At 43.0% G+C, this 12,229-nt stretch overlaps 1 long non-coding RNA gene across 7 annotated transcripts in view; it reads right to left on the bottom strand.

Annotated features, from left to right (window-relative positions):
* LOC134169621 (uncharacterized) overlaps positions 1-12,229 on the bottom strand; it is a 640,302-nt gene that overhangs the window by 161,771 nt on the left and 466,302 nt on the right. For all 7 annotated transcript variants that reach the window (XR_009966953.1, XR_009966951.1, XR_009966952.1 and 4 more), the window contains 2 exons: positions 8,142-8,197; positions 1,408-1,588 (listed from right to left, as the gene is read on the bottom strand). This is a non-coding gene — a long non-coding RNA (uncharacterized LOC134169621). The remainder of the gene's footprint in view (positions 1-1,407; positions 1,589-8,141; positions 8,198-12,229) is intronic.

The following is a 12,229-nucleotide window of genomic DNA, read 5'->3' as shown; positions in this document are numbered from 1 at the left end:
AGTAGCTGCTTTAATGCAACTTTAAAGCAGGATGAGTACAGGCTAAATAAATCCAGAGGGAAGCATACACAAGCCAACATGGCTCTAATACTGAGCCGGTCTTTTTGCCTTTCTCCTCTTCCTTTTTACTTTTCCCTTCTGGAGGGACTCAAGCATTAGGCTGAGTGTTGAACTGTCGGTTCAGATTTTCAGCCTTTAAGAGATGAATTTCCCTTCCGACTTGAGTCATGCCCGACCTAACCTTCTGCAATTGTGTACGTGTAGTTAATCATATACAACTACACTGAACCCAGTTGTTTAAAGGCTGAATAAATATAACTACAGTGTTGTTACCTTGTTTAAAGGTAGAAAGATTAATTTGAATTCTAACTGGAAATACCGATTCAATGAATAAGCCTGAAACGTAGCAGGTTTTAATCACACTAAGAAATTGGTCTTTTGCATCTCCAAATTATGCAAGGCAAAGCAAGTTCATTTTAATCTATATGTGGCATTATATTTGCCATCTTCATAGTGCTCTATGTCAGCGGGTAATAGCTGTGAAGTGAAAAAAAGATGTACTGTTGGCTGTTGGTGCCCTCCAGGGGCCAGGCCGGGTATAGCAGTCAGGCAAAACAAGCTTTGAGCATTCAAGCACATACAATAAATATTGCATATTATTACCCCTCTAGAAAAAGGTGCGAGGGCCATTATTCACGCTACCCTCAGTGGACAGCTTCCCTCTGAAGTCCCACAGACACTGGGATGCTTGATCAAGCAGAAGCAATGCAAGTGACGTATGCATTTATATTTGACTGCTACTTTCCCTGCCTGGATTCCTGTGAAAACAAGGTTTGTATTTGAACACATTGTGCATCTCTCTGTCCTCTTCCACTAGCACGCAAGCCTCTGCGCCTTGATTCCAGTAAACCTGAAGGAGAAGTAGAGGTGGCAAATATACTACATGCTGATAGCGTTCATGAAAATTGGGATCAAGAAATGAAAGCAACTAAATTTGATGCCCCTCATGCTGTGAGGCTGAAGCACCAGCTCTGTCCTTACATTTGCTACAGACTGAACCATAGGGTGAAAAAAATCCAAGAAAACTCAGTTTGTAACTTCCATCCATTAGTGTCCATTTTTGGCTGCAGGCTTACTCCAGGTTTACATAAAACAACTGATACCCTCCCGCAGGCTTTATACCCTCTGGAACAAGACAGAAATCATCCTTTGGCCTTCACAGACTGCAGATTAGTTCCTTAGCATAGGGACTATTAATTCACATTTTCCCATGCCATTCTGTAACACAGCTGCTACAAAACTAGACATCAGAGAGGGCAAGTTAAAAAAAGAAATCAGGACTGTCAGAGTACAAGAACAGCCCACACAAGCCCAGCAGATAAACTGCACATTTTACTCATAACATACCTCCAACAGAGACCTATCTGATCCAGAATTTCTCTGGAATTAACAGAACTCTTCACTGCCTCCCAGCACACACAGCTCTAACAGCAGACAGGATGGCCAAGAGCAAGAGGAGGTGTACTATCAGGGCATGGTTATGTTAGAATTTCTCCTCCTTAACGTTCTCAGACATTATGAAAGCATGCTGCCAAAACAAGGTTTGCATTACTGTCCAGTCTTACCCACAGAAGTAGCTATAACTTTATAAATACTTTTTCTGCAAAATTAGGATGCAAAGTTTTGGGCATACTTGAGCTGTTCATACCAACACCACATCTCCCTTCTCCTCACAGCATATATTATCCAATAAAAGTCTTAGTTGTGGAATGTTCCTCTTTCATTGCAGTAGGTATGGAACCACTACTTTGTTTCAGGGGTTGAATTTTCAGTACCTGCTATTAGTTTTCAGCCCACTCTGCATAAAATGTTTAAATGAAAAGATGACATTTTCTTACAGGTATAAGCAGGCAGGACTACACTGAAGTCTGTGAACGCCTAGCAGGGCACACTGAGCTCAGCTCTAAGCCCTGTGCTTTCTCCTCCAGAAAGTCCAGTGTCAACCTTCAGGCCCAGATAATTGCTGACCTAATACACCACTGGGATATATGGAGATCACGAGACTGCCAGAGCTAAAGCTCCTGAAGAATGCTCTATGATGGCTGGTGCACAAGTCAGCTTCTGACTAGAGCTGCTGAAAGAATTACCCTCTCGCTCCCCCTTGCCCCTCACAAAGCTCTCTGGTCCTGTCAAAAATTGAGACTTTTAAGACAAGGAGAATCCAAAAAGTCTTTGATATAATTAATATCAGATAATTGTTCAGAGTCTTCTTTCATCTGCCAATTACAAGTGGAAATAGAGTCTGGGGAGCTACTGCAGATCATCTTTATGCAATTACAGCTTATGATGAACTACCCAGCTCCAGCAGCACTCCCCAAGCTACAGCAAAACGATTCTAAACAGAAGACCTGTAACAGCAATGACATAATGTCAATTCCAGTATTTAACATGCCCACAAGCTAGAACATACACTCCTAGTTTGCTGCAGTATTTGACCACGTAGCTCATGGATGAAAAATGACTTCAGAAATCAGAGTGGCAGGTAATTAGCAACACATGCTGTCTTCCATTACTTTGTTTTGTTCTCCTTATATCATTTCCCATCCATGCTCTTTCCCAGTGTTTTCAACATTTATTTATAAGAGGCTTCAAGCTTGAAAGGCAGCTTGGCTTCCAACAACACCACTGTGCTGGTTTTGCAACCTGACGCATTTGGGTTCAGACTGAGTGTAGTCCCAGATAGCTGAAAATTTGACAGTGAGCAGTAAGAAATCTGACTGGCTTCACTGAGCTATGTACCAGTGCACCCTTAGCAGAAATACAGCTTCATCTTTCTACCTCCCAGACTAACTGCAAGACATCAGCCTCCTAGTAATAGAAGAACATCAGTTAATACATAAGCCAATACAACAAAGCATCAGGGTTCTGGCCATGGGGGACCTCAGGCCTAGAGCTGCACAGGCTGTTTTCTGTGAAGGCAACAAGAAGGAAAAGCTACTCTCTGATGACCCCACATCATCTGAGCCATTTTAATTACACTCAGTCAAGACTGGTTAATATGGGGATTCTAGAAGAACCATCTCTATTATATTCCATGCCTTCCTCTCACTGAAGCATGGAAGAAAACTGAGCACGTTTATTTTGACCCCCTGCAGACCAGAGCGAGAAGCAGCTCTGCAGGTTTTCCAGCACTGGACACTGCTGGGGAATGCAGAAATGCACCCCTTACCAGCACCTGCAGGTGGCACGGTCTTCTTGCAGATGTCTAATCTGTGCTCCATAATCACATTCCAGGGATAAATAAACCCAACTTCCCAGATGAAAAGGGGTTTCAAAGCTTATGTACTCATTTATGATTTGTTTTGTTCAAACCCATCAATTTAAACAATTGTTTTATTTTCCAGAAGCTGTGCTGGATTAGATTTAGTAAACACTGACAAGAAAAGATTAATGCTGGAGAACACAAAATGAGTTAAAGGAGACTGACAACGAAATACACAACCCAGCACCACACTCAGAACTGAGAGCATGGAGGCTCATGAGAAATACAGCTCATATTGATCACAGAAGTAGCAAACATCTTCAAATAATGATGCAGGGGCCAGTTTTAGAACTGAAGTTTAGCGGTATTTGTAGCTCAACAACACTTCACTGAAAAGTTTCTGCAGAGTGACTCAAGCAAGTTAAGAGAGAACATGCTCCACTGCACTTCTCCTTGAGGCTGAGGCTGCTGCATAGGTTCCCCCACAAATACGTTACACAGCTTCTGAGGGGATTTTTCCCACATGAATTCTTACTTGAAATTCTTACATAAATTCTCACGGCAAACAGGACCTCCAAAGCGATCCAACCAGGGGAAAAAGGAAAACAACACTAACAAACAAGAGCAGCTTTTTTCAGTTCAGGTTTTCAGGCTGCACAGCCGCAGGGACACATCAGTCAGTACGGCTAACAGGGATGGACAATGGGACACTGCAGAAGCAGGGCCATCGACCATAGTCCCAGCACCAACATAATGGCGTGCCTTGGCCTCCTCAGTGCTCACAGCATGCCCTTTCCCAGCCCAATAGCCAGTATCAGATAGAGGATCTCACGGTCTTTGCACTGAAGCTACTGGGTCATTGATTCCACTAGGAAGATATGCATCAGTATGTTTACCCGTGGTTCAGTTACCAAATTGCCTCAAATGAGAAAGAAATTGTGAGGCCTAACACTAAAATTACTGGCGTTGTAGCAGGCCTGCACTACCTTGGCCACAGAACCGAGCAATTACAACACGTCAGTAATCATAACTGCTTCTGAAAATAAAGTACAGCTCATCAGGGTGGTCATGTTTCCCCTAAATATATTAAAGGGTCATTACCTCAAGAACTCATTACATAACACAGCACTTCTTAAAGGGACAGGATTAGGAAATGCTGAAGGGCTTCTGAGAAGCTGATAGTCCGTCCTTCCGTCATTTCTGTCACGGCCCAGTTCTTTCATTCAACAGCTAGAAACATTAAGGCTCCATTTTCTTTGTTCAAAGCTTCTTGCTGCCCTTTTCTGGCACAGAGTCTTGCTGAGCTTGGGAAGGAAATCGGACTACTCATATATATCAGCATATTTTCTCCCCTGGGCCTAAATTGAAAGCAGACAACATGCTTCATAAATATTAATTTACATGGGATATTTTAAGTGCAGCATCGGAGTTGCCCAGAGTTTTCCTTCTCATGCTTCCAGCTTCATTAATCAACCTAGCCCAGACAAAATATATTACAGGAAGATGTCTGCAGTCACTGTGGTCTAAGGCATAATCATACCTCAGAGATGAATATTTGCAAGCCCATGTCTCCTCTTTAACAAGAACACAAGAAACCAAACTGTGTGGCAGTTGTACAATGCTGCTGTTAACTCCTCTCACACAGGGAGGATTCTTGCACTAAAAAGGGACCAAAGCTGGAGAAGAGCAGCAAACAAACTGGGAAGAGTCACAGTATCACAGTATGCTAGAGATTGGAAGGGACCTCGAAAGATCATCTAGTCCAATCCCCCTGCCGGAGCAGGAACACCTAGATAATGTTACACAGGAATGTGTCCAGGTGAGTTTTGAATGTCTCCAGGGAAGGAGACTCCACAACCTCCCTGGGCAGCCTGTTCCAGTGTTCCGTCACCCTCACTGAGAAGAAGTTTCTTCTCAAGTTTAAGTGGAACCTCTTGTGTTCCAGTTTGCACCCATTACCCTTGAAGTGCAAGGAAAACAGCAGACCCAGAAAAGAGCACATTTCAGGTGGGAGAGGCCTGGAGGAAAAGCCATGGCTTGCGCAGGAGATACCAGGGAGCCAGCCTAGCTCAAGTGCTTGTGAGCTTCCTGACAGAGGTCAACAACAAGGGAACAGGAAAGCTCCTCTCCGCCTTCACCAAGCTTTCTGTAAGTTCTTACTGCATTACATATCATGGTTTTGAGAGACTGCAAGCAGCAGAACCCCACTGTGGCAGCACTGTGTTCGCTCCTCCCTACTGCTCTAGTTGAGAAGATGGTTCCCACACTGAAAACCTGCATGACAGAAGTTTGCTGTCACAGAGCCACAGGGAGGAAATAACAGAATAACAGCAATAACAACAATGATGCCAAGACGCTCTTAGGATCAGCAGTATTTGAGCCAGAATAACACAGTTGTCACTGCTCTGTTCTCACAGAGCAGAGCACCCGTAACAGCATGTCACAGCAAGCTGTAAACACAGGTCAGAAACCCTCTCCCAAACTTCATGCTCCTCCAGAGCCCTGACACTCACATGTACCCACACCCAGCTGCTCTCAACTGGGTGCCATCAACACCAGTACTGCCTGGCTTCATCCCTTGTCCCCTGCTCCTTCTGCCTGTGGCACACCTGAGCTCCAACCATCTGTTCTATCCCTGTCTCCCTGATTGGGCTGAAAGTAGACAGGACTGAATTCTCATTAGCTGTACACACAGCATAGCTAGCAGGCAAAAGTATCGCGGCATTTCAATTTGAAAAGGCTTCCTGGTACCTTATCATCTTCTTGTCTACACCTCCCATGTTTACATTGGTGTTGGCCACCAGAATAACAGCAGTGCCTTTCTATTTATAGCACCCTCTGTTTCAGGTACAGCAGTAGCAGGGTCCCAGCTCCATGCTCAGTGTTTAAGTGACAGGATAGCTTGTGTGGTCATGCTAAAGAATGCAGAAATTGCTAAATGCAGCCAAATGTTTCTTCAGGTCTGGACAGAATATCTTTTCGATTTCAATACATTTGCAAGCTCTAATCTTTGCATGCCACAGCTCTTGCTTCTCAGCCAAGAGTGGAGAAGCAGAAGCAGGTTTTGCACTGCTTATTACTCTTTGTAACAATTAAATCCAAGAATACCAGCAAACCAAAGAATAGATTTTTCCTCCACTGATGGATCGTCCAGATTTCCAGGTGTGGTTCTTTAGATTTCTCTCAATAAGAAATACAGTGTTACTCAGTTCTGCATGTCATTCCGAGAAAGCCACCTGAGTGTGTTGGATAAAGAGATGCATTTTAGCTAGTAACATTTTTTCCAAGCCTTATCAACTCGGGATTGACAAGTGATAATGACAACCTGTATTCTCTTACACTTCAGAAAAATAACAAAGTCTGTGGTCCACACTTCTATCATTCTTCCTCCCTCTTCTACAGAAGAAACTCCAGTTAAATACTTGCACTTCCATAACCCTTTTGGTCTTAAATCCAAGCACTGCCTCCAAGTGCATCATTTTTCACTGAATTCTGCTCCCTCCCAACAGGCTAAAATTCAAGGTCACACCTAAGATCATCTGTCCAGATGACACCAGTAATTGCAACAGACAATATACCCAAATACTGCTCCTTGCAAACACAATTCCAAACCCATGAACCGAGACCTGACCTGTTTCCTTAACCAACTGCAATAACATTGATCAAGACTTGTCCCCAAGAAGTAAGAGCCTCGGGGTCCTTTGCCTCCAGACCCAGAACCCAGAGGGATTACGGCTCCCTCCCTTGGCAGGGTCTTCTGCAGCCGTGTGGAAAAAGCGTGGCAAGAGGATGGAGGGAGAGAAGGGGACACAGCAAGAGATAAGAGAAGCCTGCAGATTTGATATCAACTAATTGTGTTGCATGGGGCCAGAAGGGTTGGAGGGAGACGGGCTGTTTGGGAGATAAGACACCACAGGATGAGATGGGCTGGGACAGGATGAGAAAACCTTTTGGTCCAAAACAAACTATTCAGTACCTCCCTACAGCCACACTATTTGATTTTCCAGAAAAATCACAGCAAGTTACAGCTCCTCTCCAGTTCTCCAGGGTCCACATCTCTGGTGAGAAATCATTAAAGAGTGAACACAAGCCCTTCTTGTCCGCACTGCCTCCAAACGAGCCAGCTGTGAGCACCCCCGAGCACTGCAGTGGGACAGAGAGCCATATTTAATAGTGCTAAATCTAAAACCATTTTAAATAAATCCCCCATTCTTCTGGACCAGTCCTTTCCGTTTACATCACCATCCACCTGGGTAGCATGAAATACTACTCTAAAGCTGATAATTATGTTTTTATAGAGATTAGATGTTAAATGCTTTCTGATTGTGTTTAGGGCTCAAACACTCCAGATCAGTTCAGCACAAAAAGAAAATTATTCCCATTTTCCCCAGAAAAAAACAGTAGTTTCCACTGAATAGAAAAGGTATTTCCCCCCCCCCCAAAAAAAAAAAAACCTGCACCAGTTTAAGACCAAGAACAGTCAGATTTCAGGCTGCACTAATAAGAGATTCTCAACTCTAATCTCAGAAATTTCACCTTTAAATACCTGTCAAAGAAAGGAAAGAGCCCCTGTTAGTATTATTACTAATAGAGCTGGAAGGCCTTCAGATACTGAATCCTGGAATTACTCAGCCTGTGCTGAAAGAGCAATTTCAGAGTACTCGTGGAGGTGGGTACTTAAACATTAATTAGTAAGCTTATCTCTCCCAGATCTGTAAGAATATATTCTGCACAACTGAAGTCAAAGCTAGGCTTACAGTAGAATTAACACTTGAAGCCATCTGAGGCCTTTTTCATCTTAAAACAAAGCCACGGTCACTCTCACACTAGCACCTATAAACCCCAAAGCAGCCTGCACACACAAAAGCCTTGTACTCACCTAGCCACCCGGACAAGAACATGGGCAGCATCCAGGAAGAAAATAACCCTGCCATACTGGAGGCAGAAATAAGCATTACACTTTCACAGCACCCTCCAACAGGACAAAGAAACCCCCAAGCAGCTCACACTGCAACCATACAGCTCCAGAAAGCACCAGTGGTGGCTGGGTCAGCTCCTAATCATCCCCTGCAGCTGTGAGCCTCAGCACCTGCAGGCAATTATCTCATTGTGCCCACCAGCTGAGCACATCCCCATGCTAAGCAGACCTGGGGATCCACTACCCAGCACCTCTCCTTTTGGGGAGCGGCTCACAGAAACCCAGTGTACCCAAGGAGCTTGGCATGCAGCTACAGAGCTCACAGCACTGGGGTTTCAGCTCTCTATAAGGCATTGTGACCCTTGTATTCTGTGACAGTTATTAACATTTCAAGTTTTTTCCCAGCTCGGAATCAGTTGCTGATATACTGTATTCTGAACATTTTTGTACCAGGAAGAATATGTAGGACTTGAACACAGATGGCAACAAAAAGGTTTCAGAAGTCTATCACTTTCAAAGTACAAGTGCACGGGTAGATGGGTAAAAACACTAAAACTTGGTAAGTGCCACTGATGTAATTTAAACAGTGCAACAAATGCTCAGATGTGACTCAAATTCAGCAGCACAGCCCAATGCACACCACTGCTTCTGAAGCAAAAACCTCCAAATACCTGTTCTGTCCCTTACTACAGCAGTTCCCATTCTTGTTGCTCCCATTTTCAGTTGCTGCAGAACTGATTTACAAAGCAGGCTGTGATGCTCATAAGTTACTTCTCAGAATTGGCCTGGAATCTTGACATTTGCAGGATCTGTCCTCTGCAGGACAGAAGGAAACTCATGAACATTATTTATTCTCTTTTAAACATTTTTCTTTAAATCCTTCTAGGTTTCCTTCATTAAATGGAAGACTACAATGCACGCGGACAAAAATAAGAATCTGCCAAAACCAAACTTTTTTAGTGCTGCTAGTTTAGAACAAAGACATATAAAGCATAGGATGTAATTCACATCAGATGGAAATCCTGCTGACTTATAAATAAAACTAAACTGGCACTGAGTCCTTCCCTTACATTTCCTATTTGCTTTTCAGTCATCCAGTGACAACAGTTCATTTGTGAGAAACACAAGTACTGTATACAGTATTATTAAAATGATGTAATTTGCAGACAATATCAGCATGAGCAGGGTCAGCTCTTATCTGATGGGTAGTACTGGATGAAGTCTTTAAGAAAATATGCTTTTTAAGGACGAAACAAGCAGCAGGAACTGTTTCTGTTTGTTTGGGAATATCCTCCTTTGGAAATACTGTGACCAGTGCAACCTTGTTTTACAACAGTGCTTACTTCCTGACCTAAATCTAAGTGAAAGTCCCAAGTGGTACCCAAAATGTTCTTCCCTTCCTCAAGTTACAAAAACAAAAGGAACAGAGACATTGAAAAAAGCCCACTGAAACCATCCAACCACATTTGCTAATGGACCACATTCTAGCTTTCAGCAAGGCAATGCTATTACATCCCTTAATCCACCTGCAAATCAATGATGATTTTGACTCGCTTTCAGCAACAAGATCTGTGTGCATGGACTGTGCTACCTGATGAGCCAGCCACCCGTACATGATTGATCAGCATCCTACCCCAGCTGTGTCAGAGCCACAATAATATGACAAATTCTCTTTGTCACGCTTCAGCTTTTGCTGGTTGTTAACACAAAACAGGTGTAAAGCAGAGGAATGAAAAATACCAGCCGTCATGGGAGATATTGGAGAAGAGGACTGTGAACAAAGGGCTAACAGAGAGCATCCCCAGAGACCAGCCTTCAGCAGAAAAGACCATTTGAAATGCCCTTCCCTGTCTCCAGCAGACAGTCAATCACAATTCCCTCCAATTGTTTCACATTAAACTGTTGGTTATACTTAGGGCTGTTTCACTCGTCTTTAATAAGGTACAATACAACTGCCCACGATAAACTCTGGTACCCACCTGGTACCCAAGTAGGGTATATATTTTCAAAACCACTATGTTTCTGCCTTCATTTGTAGGGTCCTGATTAGCTTTTGAAAGCCTGATCTGCAGGAAGACCAACCAAAATCAGAGCTTTGGTTTAGGGTATGTACCACCATATACCATCTACGCAGACCAGTAAGAGGAAGTATCATGTCTCCACTCCAGCTGGCAACCAAAACTCAAGACTTTTAACTGCCTGACTCACTACTGCAACCAGAAAATGTTGCCCAGGTATCTTTTGCTGACAGTCAGCTCTGGAATCTCTGAATTAGCAGAATCTGAGAATTACAACCACCTCTCTCATAAATCTCCAGTGTAGTCCTGAATTAAAGTCCATGGAGGCTGACAGGAGCCATTCCTTCACCAGGTTTGGGAAGAAATACTCCATGAGTTCTCTGAAACCTACTAAAGTCTACCAAACACTTGATCCTGCCTTTAGTTTTCCTTCTTCATGCTTGATCCATGATCTACGCTCTATTCTCAACATGACTGCTTATCTGCAGCCACATCTTTTCCATTTTTACTGTGAGGCCTTTGTATAGGATGTTTCCAAATACAGTCCACATGTCTTTAAATATATGGAACTTGAATTTCATTTGATGGAACCCAGGCAATTTATTTTCCCTTAGATCTATCCATCCAATTTGATGGTTTTTTAAATACCAGCCATGTACTTACTGTACTTTCATTTTCAGACGTGGCCTCGCTTCAAGTTTTGACATTTTGCTGAAAAGTTTCAACAGCAATTAGTCAAAACATGATGATGTTTTGGTTTGCCGTTTAATCCATACCAGAGCGCAGGCCAAAGCGGTTTCCTTCCAGTGAACACAGACTTTCTAATTACACTCACTAATCACAGGACAAGCAAGTGGAAGAGTGCCTGAGTTCATGCTCCAGCCTAATGAACATGATTTGATGTTCCTTCACGCTAAGTGACTGTTGCCACATAGCAGCTGGCTGTGAGGCAGGGCTCCTGTGAGAAGCCTTGGCTCTGTTTTTGAGTCCTCAGTGACTCTCACCCCATTGCATTTAGACTCCTCTGTTTCCCCTAAAATCCACTTTGATGATCTCCCAACACTTTATGATTTAACCTTTTGCTGCTTTTAAAAAACATGTTGACTGTAACCAATTGAATTAACTTTCCCACAGTCAGGCAGCACTGTTTCCAGTGGTTATGTCACAAGACTGGGAGACCAGAAACTGAGCCCAGGGCTGTAGGGCTGCATCTCAAATCTCCTCTCATCACAGCTGAAGAAAAAGTGGGATATTTAACCCTACCTTTTACTGGTTTTGAGTTAACTCTGGGTCCTGAGCTGTTTGGCCCTCCTAGTGCAGAGAAATGAGTGCACCCTCTCTACACTTGCTCCTCATGTCCCTCCAAAATGGAATACTAGCATTGTCCCTAGGGGACAGTTGTGGACTAAGAGACTCCAGATCTTTGTCACTAAGCACATTTATATCCAAAGTATGTCATGCGTTCAAAGTTTCCAACAGCAAAATGGATCTGTGTTGTTGCTCTAGAAACAACTGTGTTCATTCATGCAAAGGTGGTAAGTGGGTTTACACCTGTACCTCCAGAGGTGTGTTGGAACGTCTGCTATTTAAAACATCAACTAGGACCCATAGCAGTGTAACTACAAACAATTTTGACTACATATTTCTAGAAAAACAAATTTGAGTATAGGAAAAAAATCCCATAGTTTCCATAGAGAGAAAGAAACATCATGAAGCCTATTGGATTATTTATAATATTATTAGCATTTTCACAAATATTATCACCATGGCAGCAAGTAATTCCTTGGCATTCCTTAGCACAACATAAAATCGTGTCAAATGTTATCACTAAAAGTAAAACAATAAAACTTCATTGCTTTAACATCTGGAACAAACCTTTCCAGAGTATGACATTCTTGTCAATCTGGTAAGATAATAAACCATTAAATACTAAATATCAGAGAGCAGGGAAATGGATCTTGCACATATACACTGTGACAGCACTCATGAAGAAGATAGTTTCACAGTGACTGCTCTGCTGATTGCAGTGGG

The sequence above is a fragment of the Pezoporus occidentalis genome, unplaced genomic scaffold, assembly GCF_034315485.1.
Source record: "Pezoporus occidentalis ecotype Australia unplaced genomic scaffold, CSIRO_AGI_Poc_V1 ctg35, whole genome shotgun sequence".
NCBI lineage: Eukaryota > Metazoa > Chordata > Aves > Psittaciformes > Psittacidae > Pezoporus > Pezoporus occidentalis.
The sequence above is the reverse complement of the archived record's forward strand: the minus strand, read 5'-3'. Positions and strand labels throughout refer to the sequence as shown.